The sequence below is a fragment of the Abramis brama genome (genome assembly GCF_963993115.1).
Source record: "Abramis brama genome assembly, chromosome: 2".
Classification (NCBI taxonomy): Eukaryota; Metazoa; Chordata; class Actinopteri; order Cypriniformes; family Leuciscidae; genus Abramis; species Abramis brama.
In genome coordinates this window covers 13,736,856-13,750,107 of record NC_139964.1, presented here as the reverse complement: position 1 = coordinate 13,750,107, position 13,252 = coordinate 13,736,856, and positions in this window count along the sequence as shown.

Here is a 13,252-nt window from a genome sequence, read left to right as displayed (position 1 = left end):
AAGACCGCAATAAGAGAGAGCAGTAACTGGTAAGATCATTTCGTTTCTTTACTTTTAATGATGATGATTGTGTGTTAAGTGTCTGCGACTTAGTTTCACTTTGATTTGCGATAGTTTGCACGTTTGCTTAGTAGCGTCTTCATATCTGGTTATAACATTACATATAGCCTATAACACGCTCTCACACGTTTATTTTTTTTAGCATTTTTGGGAGGAGTACAATTTACATATGTGGTTTCAACAACCAGATGCATTTACACTTGTCCAGTTTCGTCTGGAATGCGTCTCAGACCTCCTCCTGAAGTGGTTTGAGCGATCGGATTCAAATCCGTCTCGAATGCATTTCGGAGGGCATTTACACCTGGTCTTTTCACGATCGGATAGCTATCAGATCTGAGAAAACGCATGAAGTGGCCAGGTGTAAACAGCCCCATAATCATCATATTGCCTGTTCATTCACTAAGGATTTTATTCTCACTTATTCAGAGTTTAATCCTCAACCAAAAGTGTTACATTACCACCACTGTGAAACCACAGCCATAAATTACGAGTCTTTTTTTTTTAAACACAACATGCATGAAACAGAGCTACACTGTCTATTAGAAACACAGAGATATCACAATTTAACACATGAATCTCAACAATGGTGACAATATATATATATTTTTTTTAACAGCATGATTATGTTAAAACATAACCAACACTGTCAGATCACATTTTACTTTGTTCATTTAACGGTTATAAATCAATAACAGCAGACGAACAACAGTAAAAATTGAAATAAACATACAAGGTTCAAGAGCCCAACTAAAGCAAACACCCATCACCTTAATGGTAACTTACAATTTGTGATTTTCTCCTTCAGTGATTCTGCTTGTTAACATCAGGTGTCTTCAATAATGCTCAATCATCACTAAATTAATCACTTAATTATCTCATTACCTTTAACACTCTTGAGTGTTAATTTAATGCTCATATTTTAACACTTTACACTCTTGAGTGTGGACTCATATACACTCCCAGGAGTGTTAATTTAACACCGCTCCATCTGAAAGCAGGTGATGGTGATTTACTACTAATCAAGGAACCGGCTTTACTGATGAGATGCACATAACAATATCGTGCGATATATCGCCCAGCCCTAGTCAGTTGTAGGTCTTGTGTTTCTCTATTTTCTGTTCTAACAGCCGGTGTTCATCACTAATGTTCAACAATCACTTACATATTCCCTTATGTAGAGCCAGCCCTGATTGGCTGCTTGAATCTCAATTTAAAAGAATGTCCAGTTCCGGGTCTTTCTTTCTTTTGGCCATCGGTGGAGAAGAAGTCATAGCACGGTTACTCATGGTTCTTACAGGACTTTCAACCGAGGAGGTCCTTCAGAAAATATCAGAAGCAGGCATAGAAGTAACCGACGTCGAGATGAAAGGACATGAAATGGACTTTCAGGCAAATGACACTTACTCAGATGATAATAATTTATATGTCACAGTTAGACATTGAGTTTAAAATGAAATGTTGGAAAATGTGAAATTGAAAAGGATTTAATAAATTCTGATTTTAATTCAGCGTGTGTGTAATATATATAATCTCACTACAGTCAACAATTGTACCCTGTCAAAGCCAATTTTGTACCATTTTTGAAGGGTCCTTTTTTGTACTGTTAAATAAAGGTGCAAAATTGTCACCACAGGTACAAGATTGGTCTCTTAAGGTACAAATCACAAGGGTACAAATATGTACACTATACCAAGGGTACAATATTGTACCCTTGAGGGTACAGCCCCAGTGACAAGCCATTGTACCCCTAAAGGTACAATTATGTACTTTATTTTCTGAGATAGTAATTATCTCACTGCAACACTGTCTCAATGTTACTTTTAACTCTTTGTAGTGTGGATTTTCCTGTGGGGTTGAAAGGGTTAACAGTGTAAGATAAAAAGACACACCCACAAAATGTATTTTAACAGTAATAAACTGTAAGTTATAAAACAGGTAACACTGTTGCCAGTAGTTTACTGTAAAATGTATTTTTTGGGTCACCATTGTGCAGAAGAGTAGAGCTTGTGCTTCAGTCCAGGAGAAGATCTACAAACATTGATGATATGCTGCATGTTGCTTTATTTAACAGGCGGTGACTGTGTAGTTGCTGGTCCAGTGGAAATCTCTTTATGTACAAAAGTTTTGTTGTGGTTTCAAATGAAATAAGTTCACAGTAATACTTTACTCACATTATTAATGCATTATAAATTTTAGTTAATACATTTAAGTGACAGTTGGTCAATTTAAGGCAGTCGGTTTCTGCAAGTGTAATTAGTTAACTCGAGTTTTAGCATTTTACAGTAACATACTGTAGATTACAGTAAAGAACTGTAGAATTAACAGTAAATTACTGGCAACTCTGTTGTATTTTACTGTAAAAAAAAAACAAAAAACTGGTAAGGTCTAACAGTGTTGTGCATTACAGTGCAGAATGTGTTTTGAGAATGTGTTTAGAGAGTGTTTTCTCACTGAAAATTCTAAGTGAGATCTGCAAACTCTGTTTTACCATGTGAAATGGTTTAAGGTATTGACAACAGACTGCACAATTAGCTAAATGAGTTCAGGCAACTGAGAACTTCAGCCAGTGGGTTTTAGTGTTTTAGCAATTGAGAAACTGTAAATTAAGTTTTATTTTTCTGATCATATTTTTTTCTTGTTTTAGGCATTAACTAAATTTGTATTCACAGACATTTTCTGGAGTTTTTAAAGCTTGAGAATGTACATACTGTTTGTCACAAATAATCTCTATTTTTAGAGCAAAACATCTCATCATCTTCACCATCACCACCATCTAAAACATCATCATCATCATCATCATCTTCGTCTCTGATCATCGGTGTGACTGTGGTTCTGCTTCTGCTCATCACTGGATTAATGTTATGTATAGTTACTCTCTACAAGAAGCATCAGACTCGAGGTAAACCAGCCAACAATGTTTTCAGAAGTTTAGAAGTTTATCATAGTCATTTATTTGTCAGAATTATGTTTATAGTTGTTTGCCAGTCAATTACATTGTTGTCTGTGGAATGAGTGAATAGAAAGATGTTGCTTCCCCCTGCTGGTCACAACTAGTCAATGCAAGACTGATATATTTAGAATCAATGTGAATTATTATTGTAATTTATGACTATATTTAATGTACTATATTTGTTTTACAGACCCCAATTTAGCCTTTAAAATATCTGAACCTGGAACAGAAAACAGTGAAGCGGTGTGTAAAGTCAAATTGTTGATAAGGAAGTGTTTGAATGAATGACCTTCATCAAAAGCTGTAAATAATTTCTCTTTCTCAGGTTCCTCAACCGCTGTATGAGGAGATTAAAGACACCAGACTTCACATTGACTGCAAAACCACCCAGTTACCCATAATACCCTCTGATTCTTGTAACACTGTTTATGCTACACCACAATTACCCACAAACCCCTCTGATTCTTTTAAAACAGTTTATGCTACTCCACAATTAGGCCTACCCATAAACCCCTCTGATACTAATACAGTTTACGCTACTGTTTAATACATGTTACGGAGTGATTGACCATTTTCAGATTGTTATTTGCTCAATATACTTTAAAAAATATATATTTATTTGTGTAACTAAAGAAAATTGTTCTATTGCAGCAATAAAGTTATTATTTTAACATCAAATCTCATTGGAAAGTACTTGTTCTTACAAACTCAAGTCTGTCCAGATGAAGCACTTAATGATCATTAATGCTCTGTTGATTTATGTAATGTGTTTCATTGTCATACGCAGCTCTTGATGGTCAGTTATTCAGATGAGAACAGAAGATCGTCTGAACAGACAGTGAGTGTGTGTGTCGTGATGAATCAGTCATTTGCTGCAGATCAGCTGCTGTCCGTGGTGCTGAACATCACCTGAACACTAGAGGGAGCCGCTTGAGACTCGCACTTCAATTTCTCCTTTATAAGTTTCACTTTCATTTGTTTGTGGTTTCCAGCAGGTTTTGATCTGATTTGTTTCATATGTCATTCATGCAAAACCAGATTGTGAGTTTATTAATGCGAATTCACTTATTTATCAAAATGACATTAAAACTGAAATTAAGTAAATTCTTAGCAATTATTAGTAATTATTAGGGCTGTGCGATATATATCGTGAGATTGTTATGCGCATCTCGTCAGTAAAGCCGGTTCCTTGATTAGTAGTAAATCACCATCACCTGCTTTCAGATGGAGCGGCATTTACTACAAAGAGCCGTAGTTAACTGACAAGCTGAGCCAAATCACATCAATATCGCGGACGTATCGCCAGCGATATTTAATGCGATATGGCTCAGCTTGTCAGTTAACTACGGCTCTTTGTACACAGCAAACACTCCTGTCTTAAATTAACACTCCTGGGAGTGTATGAGTCCACACTCAAGAGTGTTGAAGTTAATGATATAATTAAGTGATTAATTTAGTGATGATTGAACGTTATTGAAGACACCTGATGTTAACAAGCAGAATCACTGAAGGAGAAAATCTCAAATTGTAAGTTACCATTATGACGATCAATGGTTGCTTTAGTTGGACTCTTGACCCATATATTATTAACTTTAGATTTTGTTTGTCTGTTGTTTCTTAATTATAATCACCAGTTGAACAAAGAAAAAAGTGATCTGATGGTATTGGTTATATTATGACAATCATCATTTGAACTTGATCACTGAACTCATTAAAATCCTTCTTTCTGACTTCGATTTATGTTGTTGGTTACAGCATAACTGTGAATCTGCATAAATGCCCAGAATTTTTGATATAATATAAAGGATTTCTTAAAAGTTGTTTAAAAAAAATCATTATTTTAGGCACACACAGACGTCCAGATTCAGTCTATACATCTCAACAATGGTGAGGAGCAGAATATTCAATTAGGAAAAGTAAATTACAAAGACAATTCAGATCATAATTTATTCATACCGCAATGCATGATGGGAGCCATTAATGAGTTGTGATTGGTGGCAGCCACTGCAACATGCTTTATTATTGTCACCATTGTTGAGATTCACAGGCTGATTATTGATGTCTGTGTTTTAAATGAATTTATTTGAATGTCTTTTGATCAGAACAATATTTATTAAATATTTAGAATTATAAGTAAAATGCTGATAATCATAGGCTGAAGAATCACTAAACTGCTGCTAACAAGTTAAATCAAACTATCTCAATAAGTTTCCTTTTTGAGATCACAGCATGATTATGTCAAAACATAACCAACACTATAAGATAACACTTTACTTTGTTCATTTAACTGTTATAAATCAATAACAGCAGACAAACAACAGTAAATATTAAAGTAAACATATAATGGTCTAGAGCCCAACTAAAGCAAACACCCATCACCTTAATGGTAACTTACAATTTGTGATTTTCTTCTTCAGTGATTCTGCTTGTTAACATCAGGTGTCTTCAATAATGCTCAATCATCACTAAATTAATCACTTAATTATCTCATCAGCCCTAAATGCCGCTCCATTTGAAAGCAGGTGATGGTGATTTACTACTAATCAAGGAACCGGCTTTACTGACGAGATGCGCATAACAATCTCACGATATATATCGCACAGCCCTAGTAATTATGTGTATAATATTTAATGAATTCAGATCCCAATGTTAGCTAATATTTTCAACAGCAATGACACCTTTATCATTTTCCAAGTTTGATTTTTTTTTTTTTTTTACAGGTGTGTCTTCAGGCTGATTTCAGCTGCATGCGAGTTAGAGTAATGCTCTATTATTCATCTATTGTTTCAAATGACTCCACATACTGTATTTGTACATATGAACATAGAGTCAGAATCCCTTTAAATACAAGTGATAAGATGACACAGTGCCTCATTTCACATAAATAAATAACACCTGCAATAAGTAACATGTAAAATGCTGCTGTATGTAATGTTACAATGTACATTACATACAACGTAATAATTTCAGACATTGTGATATTTGCTCGAGATCTTTCAGAAACGCTACCAATTCTTGTGTAATAGTTGAGACACACTTAGACATCAACACTCCTCTTACAAACCTCAATAATGGTCACAATCCAAAAATATTCATATGTAAATAGTAAAATGATTAATAATTTATTTGTGCCACAATGCATGCTGGGAGCCGTAAATGAGTTTTGTATGCTGGCATGATGCATGACACCATTGTTGAGTTTCATTTGCTGACTGTTGATGTCTGTGAGAGTCTGAATAACACCGTAGTAAATAACTTTCTGATCACAACATGTTTTCTTTTTTCAGAAAATCAGTGGTTAGACTTCAGATGGATGCACATGAACACTGAGGATTGTAAAACACAGAAGATTTTGGTGAGTAACGTCCAACCTTAAGACAACCAACCATTTAACGTCCAACCATAAAGCCAAGAAGTTATATTGACCCTTAATATTTAAAGGATGTTCGAAGAATGATGTTGAGAATGTGTTCTACTAACATTATGAGAACATTCATCAAATAGTAATGACAATACTTGACGATTACATGAACATTGTTTTGAAAACTTTTAATTTTAAAGCTTGCATAAACTTTACATACATTTAAGAGAAAAGTTAGGAAAAATAACGATGGGACAGGCTATAAAACTTCCCCCGCAAACACAACCTTATTCATCTGGAGTTTGTTGTCATTCTGATGTTTAAAGGATGTTTCAAGAAGTTGTTAAGATGTGATTTCACAAGAGCTCTTTTTACCTTTTCATTTAAAGGGCATGTTGCAGGTTAGAGTACCCAGTGAGCCAATGTATAGAAAAATAATGTAGGAACTAGATTTAAATATAAACATATACTTATAAAATGCGATTTAGGCTTCTGGAGTCGTTTTTGTGAGGAAAATTTTACTTCCGCATTTGAAAACCGCCAAACCGGATGTGACGTAACATGAGGGAGAGCGGTCAAAGTAAACAATGGGAAAGCAATGGATCGCAATGACAGCTCGGAAAGCTGGGGGAATTGTAGCCTAAATGTTTACTCGTATGATATATATAATTCATATAATTGATATATATGATGATATCGTACAATTATGAGCCTGATATGAAGCCAAGTGAGCAGGACAGGCCAGGATTAGACAGAACAACGGTGAATTGTGGTGTGAGGAGAACAGGGCGAGAGAACAGTGTTAGCTTTAGCCGACGATATATAGCCTATAACACTATGCTCAGATCATTATAATCATGTATCAGGCAATAGCAAAGCTAGTATTTAGACCCTTACCTCCATGTGTTGTGTGTGTCAGCCATTAGAAGACAGTTTCCAGAGGAAGAGGGACTTTATAAAGGCTTTGAATTAACCCATTTGGTGACGATGAATAAAATAAATGATCACAATCACATCTGTCTTACTGTATAAAAACTTTATATGTAGAAACAGCCAACACAAACATTAAAGTAGGTTTGTACAGTTTGAAAGTGAATTATAGAACATAATATTTATAATAATTAAATAAGATTTATAATAATAATAAGTGTCGGCTGCAGACTAATAACAAACACATAAATGCATTACATTACAAGTTTATGTAGGATATGTTAATGAAAATAAATTAAGACAAGGCACATTTTGTAAAACAGAAAACAGTAAGTTACAATAAGTGATCTCTGACGGATCCGTGAGCGTCATGTTTCCCGCCGGCGGCCGAACCACATGCTGACGGCGGACCGGCCGACCCGATGAAGGAGCCGGGACACTGACAGTGTGCACATATCGCCGGGATTATAATCATTCGGTCTATAGTGAACGCTACACACTACCGCGTTTTTCAAAGCAGAAGCAGAAGTGAAGTCCCGTCTCTTACCCTGCACAAAACGCACACAGGCACGGAAGATCGCACCGTCCTTTTTCTTATTCGGAAACCTGTGGACTCAATGTCCTGACAGGCCATAATTCACAATCATTTACCACGACGATGATTAATTGAAATACAATAACCAGCGAAAACACACTGAATCACGACCGCTCCAACTGAACACCAACGATACCATCCTATCTCCGCACTGAGTGAACGCAGACCTGCAAACGACTCCCTCATGTGACGTCATATGACACGATGGTGAAAAAAAACGGTTTTTCAACACGGTCAAGGAAACTGTCACGGTTTCTATTAAATTTGTGCCCTTATGTCTTGCAAAACAATTTTTAATCCTGCATTTACTTTTCATATGGTATTTTCATACAAGGTTATATTAATTTTGAAAAAAGAAAAAAACCTGCAACATGGGCTTTAACATATTACTTAGCTCTTGTCTCTTCTGACTAAATTTACATCATTTTGATCAATTAACATATTTTGAATTTTTTAAATATCTTTTTCTTATTTTGCCATTTCATGTTTAATTTGACAGGAAGAGTGTGCCATAAATTGTTGACAGAAAAGCTTGATCTGCGTTTTCCCTATTTCCCACCACTGAAGCAGATTATCATAATAATTTTTTTCTACAACCCAACAATTCCGAAACATTTTAAAATTCTCATAAAAATTTTGAATTAATTTGATATCAAAACGGCAGTAAAAGAATTGCGGTTTTGTTTCTGATAAAACAACATTCACTGTAATGAGCTGATGATCAGAGATAATACAAGGTGTGATATATGCACCTATCACCCTATTACTTTGATTTTTATATAAATAAAATCGATCCAAACGAGCCGCACTAACTCTACCTACTGCCACTTTAATCCAGCTACACTGTTAGACCTTACCGGGTTTTTTTACAGTAAAATACTGGCAACACTGTTGCCAGTAATATACTGTTAATTGTACAGTTCTTTACTGTAATCTACAGTTTGTTTATTTAAAAATGCACTAAATTAAAATTCAGGTTAACTAATTACACTTGCAGAAACCGATTGCCTTAAATTGACCAACTGTCATTTAAATGTATTAACTAAAATTTATAATGCATTAATAATCTGAGCAAAGTATTACTGTGAACTTCTTTCATTTGAAACCACTAAAAAAACTATTGTACACATAAAAAGATTTCCACTGGATCAGCAACTACACAGTCACCGCCTGTTAAATAAAGCAACATGCAGCAAATCATCAATGTTTGCAGATCTTCTCCTGGACTGAAGCACAGGCTCTACTCTTCTGCACAATGGTGACCCAAAAAATTTATTTTACAGTAAACTACTGGCAACAGTGTTGCCAGTATATACCTGTTTTATAACTTACAGTTTATTACTGTTAAAATACATTTTGTGGGTGTGTCTATTTATCTTACACTGTTAACCCTTTCAACCCCACAGGGAAATCCACACTACAAAGAGTAAAAAGTAACATTGACGCAGTGTTGCAGTGAGATAATTAAGTGAATATGTTGAATAATAAGTTAATACGTGAAATAAGTGATTGTTGAGCATTAGTGATGAACACCTGCTGTTAACAAGCAGAATCACTGAAGGAAAGAGGAACACAAGAACAGAAAATAGAGAAACACAAGAACTACGACTGACTTCCAGCCATTATACATTATTACACTTATTATTAACCAGTATGACTTTATTTCTGTCATACATCTACAGAAGTTGTTATTGAGATGTTTAATTGAAAATGTTTGGTTTGAAGGTACCATGATGGAGATCAGTGCTTGCTTTAGTTGGGATGCTGACCCTTGACTTTATAACATTAGTATTCCACTGGCTGAATGAACTGTGTCTTTGCATTTGTGCACATACACACAGTTTGAGAATGATTGCAGTTATACTGATTATGATGAAAAAATCATTGTATAGCCTGTACATACACTAAATCTCTTATAGTTTTAATTCTGTATCAAAAGTGTTATATTACCACCACTGTGAATCCATAGTAATAAATTACAATCATAATTTTTAACACATAATGCACAGCCTAAAAATGAAATGTCTACATCAACAATGACTTGTAGAAACACAGAAATATAAAAAATCTGCATATGTCTCTCATCAATGGTGGCAATAATTTATTTGTATTTATGTATTCATGCAGCAGTGCATGCTGGGAGTTTTATACAATCCTGGAACCCAGCATGCATTGCGACATGAAACTTTTTATTGTCACCATTGTTGAGAATCATGTGCTGATTGTTGATGTCTGTTTGTGTCTGAGTTAAGCAGGAGTTCAAAAAGTTTTAAAACACTATATTATTTCAATATTATTCATAATAACTAATTACAGAAACATTGTATTTCACATTATAGATTAACAGATATATAATTAATATGAAAAAAGAGCATTAATCTAAAGCTTTTAAACTGGTTAAGATCAAAGAATCAGACATGTCCAGAATGACTATGTAATCATCACAACAGTCATAAACACTTGATCATCTTTCTCTTGACTTTTTCTTGCCATAACACGTTTTACAAACACACAGTTAAAGCAGTCAGAGAAAAACTGATATAATAATGTCAATGGTTCAAGAGACCAACTAAAACAAATACTGATCTCCATCATGGTGATAATAACTTTATTATTTTCAATAAAACATCAACAATTAAATATCTGTTAATTCTCAAGAATAACTTTTGTACAAAATAAATAATGTTAAACTGGTTTGTAAACTGGTTTCACACTCAGTGTGGCTGGAAGTCAGTTGTAGTTCTTGTGTTTCTCTTTTTTCTGTTCTTGTTTGTCTGTCCTTCAGTGATTCTGCTTATCAGGTGTTCATCAGTGTCTCATATTCACTCACTTCTTTTCATTCAAGTGGACTTTATTAGTGAACTAGGGAATAGTGAATGAGGGTATAGGATGTGATTGGGAAACAGCCCCTGAGTGTTGATTTTGAGCGCTGTTAATTCACAGTATATTCCTGTAGGCTACTTTTGTTTTCTACGGTATATTACTGTTTTAATGGAAAATGGTTTGATACTGTCTGAATTAGGCCTTTTTTTACAGCAAGGGTTAACAGTGTACACTGTAAAAATGAATACTCTATATTTACTCAATAAAATTGTGGCAACAGATTACAAGCAATATTATTAATTAAATTGAACAAATTAGAATTGAGTAATAATTAATCAAATTAATTCATTAAAAGTTAACCATTTAAAATGAGTAAAATTTACTTTTTTTTAAACAAAAATATTGAAATAACAGACAGACGTCAAAGATGAATTAAGAACTCTTTATTTTTTATTGGCAACATTGAAGACACCTAATGTTAACAATCAGAATCACCGAAGGAGAAAACCGTAAATTGTAAGTCACCATTATGGTGATCAGTGTTTGTTTTAGTTGGGCTCTTGACCTTAAATCAATAACTTTAGATTTTGTTTGGTTGCTGTACCTAAGTTATAACAGCCAGATGAACAATGAGAAAAGGTGATCTGATGGTGTTGGTTGTGTTTTAACAATCATTATTACACAATCATTTGACCTGAATCTCTGGACTCATATAGTTAAAAATATGATCCTGTACAGGGACAGAGCTGCTATAATTAATTATCTAATATATCTAAAATACAAAAAAATTTTTTATTTAATTTAGTTTCTAAACACACAGACATCAAGAATCAGCCTGTGAATCTCAACAATGGTGACATTTATAAAGCATGTTGCAGTGCATTCTGGGTTCCACCAATCACAACTCTTTCATAGCTCCCATCATGCATTGCTGCATGAATAAATAATGAGCTTATGATCAGAGGTGATCTGTTTGTCACCATTGCTGAGATTCATACACTAAATCTTGATGCCTGTGTGTGCCTATATAAAAAACAAGTTTTTTTTTTAGTTTTTTTTATTTGATCATTTGGATTTCATTGAAAAGGCTAAACATATTATGCTGTACAAGGACAGTGCTGCTATAATTAATAAAATAAACACAACTCAGACATTGGGCTCTATATGAGTTCAGGTGAAATAATGATTGTTAAAACACAACCAACACCATCAGATCACCTTTTCTCATTGTTCATCTGGCTGTTATAACTCAGGTACAGCAGCCAAACAAAATCTAAAGTTAATGATTTAAGGTCAAGAGCCCAACTAAAGTAAACACTGATCACCATAACGGCGACTTACAATTTACGTTTTTCTCCTTCAGTGATTCTGCTTGTTAACATCAGGTGTCTTCAATGTTGCCAATAAAAAATAAAGAGTTCTTAATTCATCTTTGACGTCTGTCTGTTATTTCGATATTTTTGTTTAAAAAAAAAGTAAATTTTACTCATTTTAAATGGTTAACTTTTAAGGAATTAATTTGATTAATTATTACTCAATTCTAATTTGTTCAGTTTAATTAATAATATTGCTTGTAATCTGTTGCCACAATTTTATTGAGTAAATATAGAGTATTCATTTTTACAGTGTATATTGTCTCACATTTTTATTTTCTTACCTCCACACATCTACTAGCCCTAACTGAGTGATTATTGCTTTCAAAACTTTAGCAGAAGAAGGATGTGGTTCTTCTCCATTCCTATCAAGAACAAAATCAAGGGTGCAATTAAAATCTCCGCCTATAATTAAAAAATCTTCTTGTGAAAGAGAAACAAGAGCATTTTTTAGCATCTCAAAAAGCTTAATTCTGTCCTTACCAATATTTGGCGCATACATATTAACAAAGACAAAACACAAATCTTTTATTTTAGCTTTAATTAGAAGAAGTCGTCCCTTTTCCAATTCATTAATAGATAGAATGTTTACATCTAACTCAGGAGAAAACAATATTGCCACCCCTGCACTTAAATGTGTCCCATGGCTAAGAAAACACTGACCATCAGACCACAAACCCCAATCTACTTCATCATTTGTGTCACTGTGTGTTTCTTGTAGAAACATCACATTCATTTATTTTAGCTTTATGCTTTCTTTTAACAATGACCATTTATTACTTGCCCTAATCCCATTTACATTTAAGGACCCCACTCTTAGGACATCCATAATAAAATAGGGCATGAAAGTAGAAAGAAACAGTATTGTGAGAAGAAAAACAAGAAAAGGATAGATACCCATAGTGCACTTATTTTAGTTTACCTTTCACAGCCCGGCGTTTCGCCCTGCCTGATTTTACTGCCTAATTGTTGTTATGTATTTTTTTAATCAAAACCTTTTCTGCTGGGATAACACTTCTAGGCTACATTCCTGTCTTACATTCATAACAGATAGCACAAATTTGTCTAAATCTGGAAAAAAATTACCGATTTCAACACTTTTGCCCTTTGTCTCATCCAAAAAAGCATTAATCTGCTCAACTGTATACAAATCACTTCCA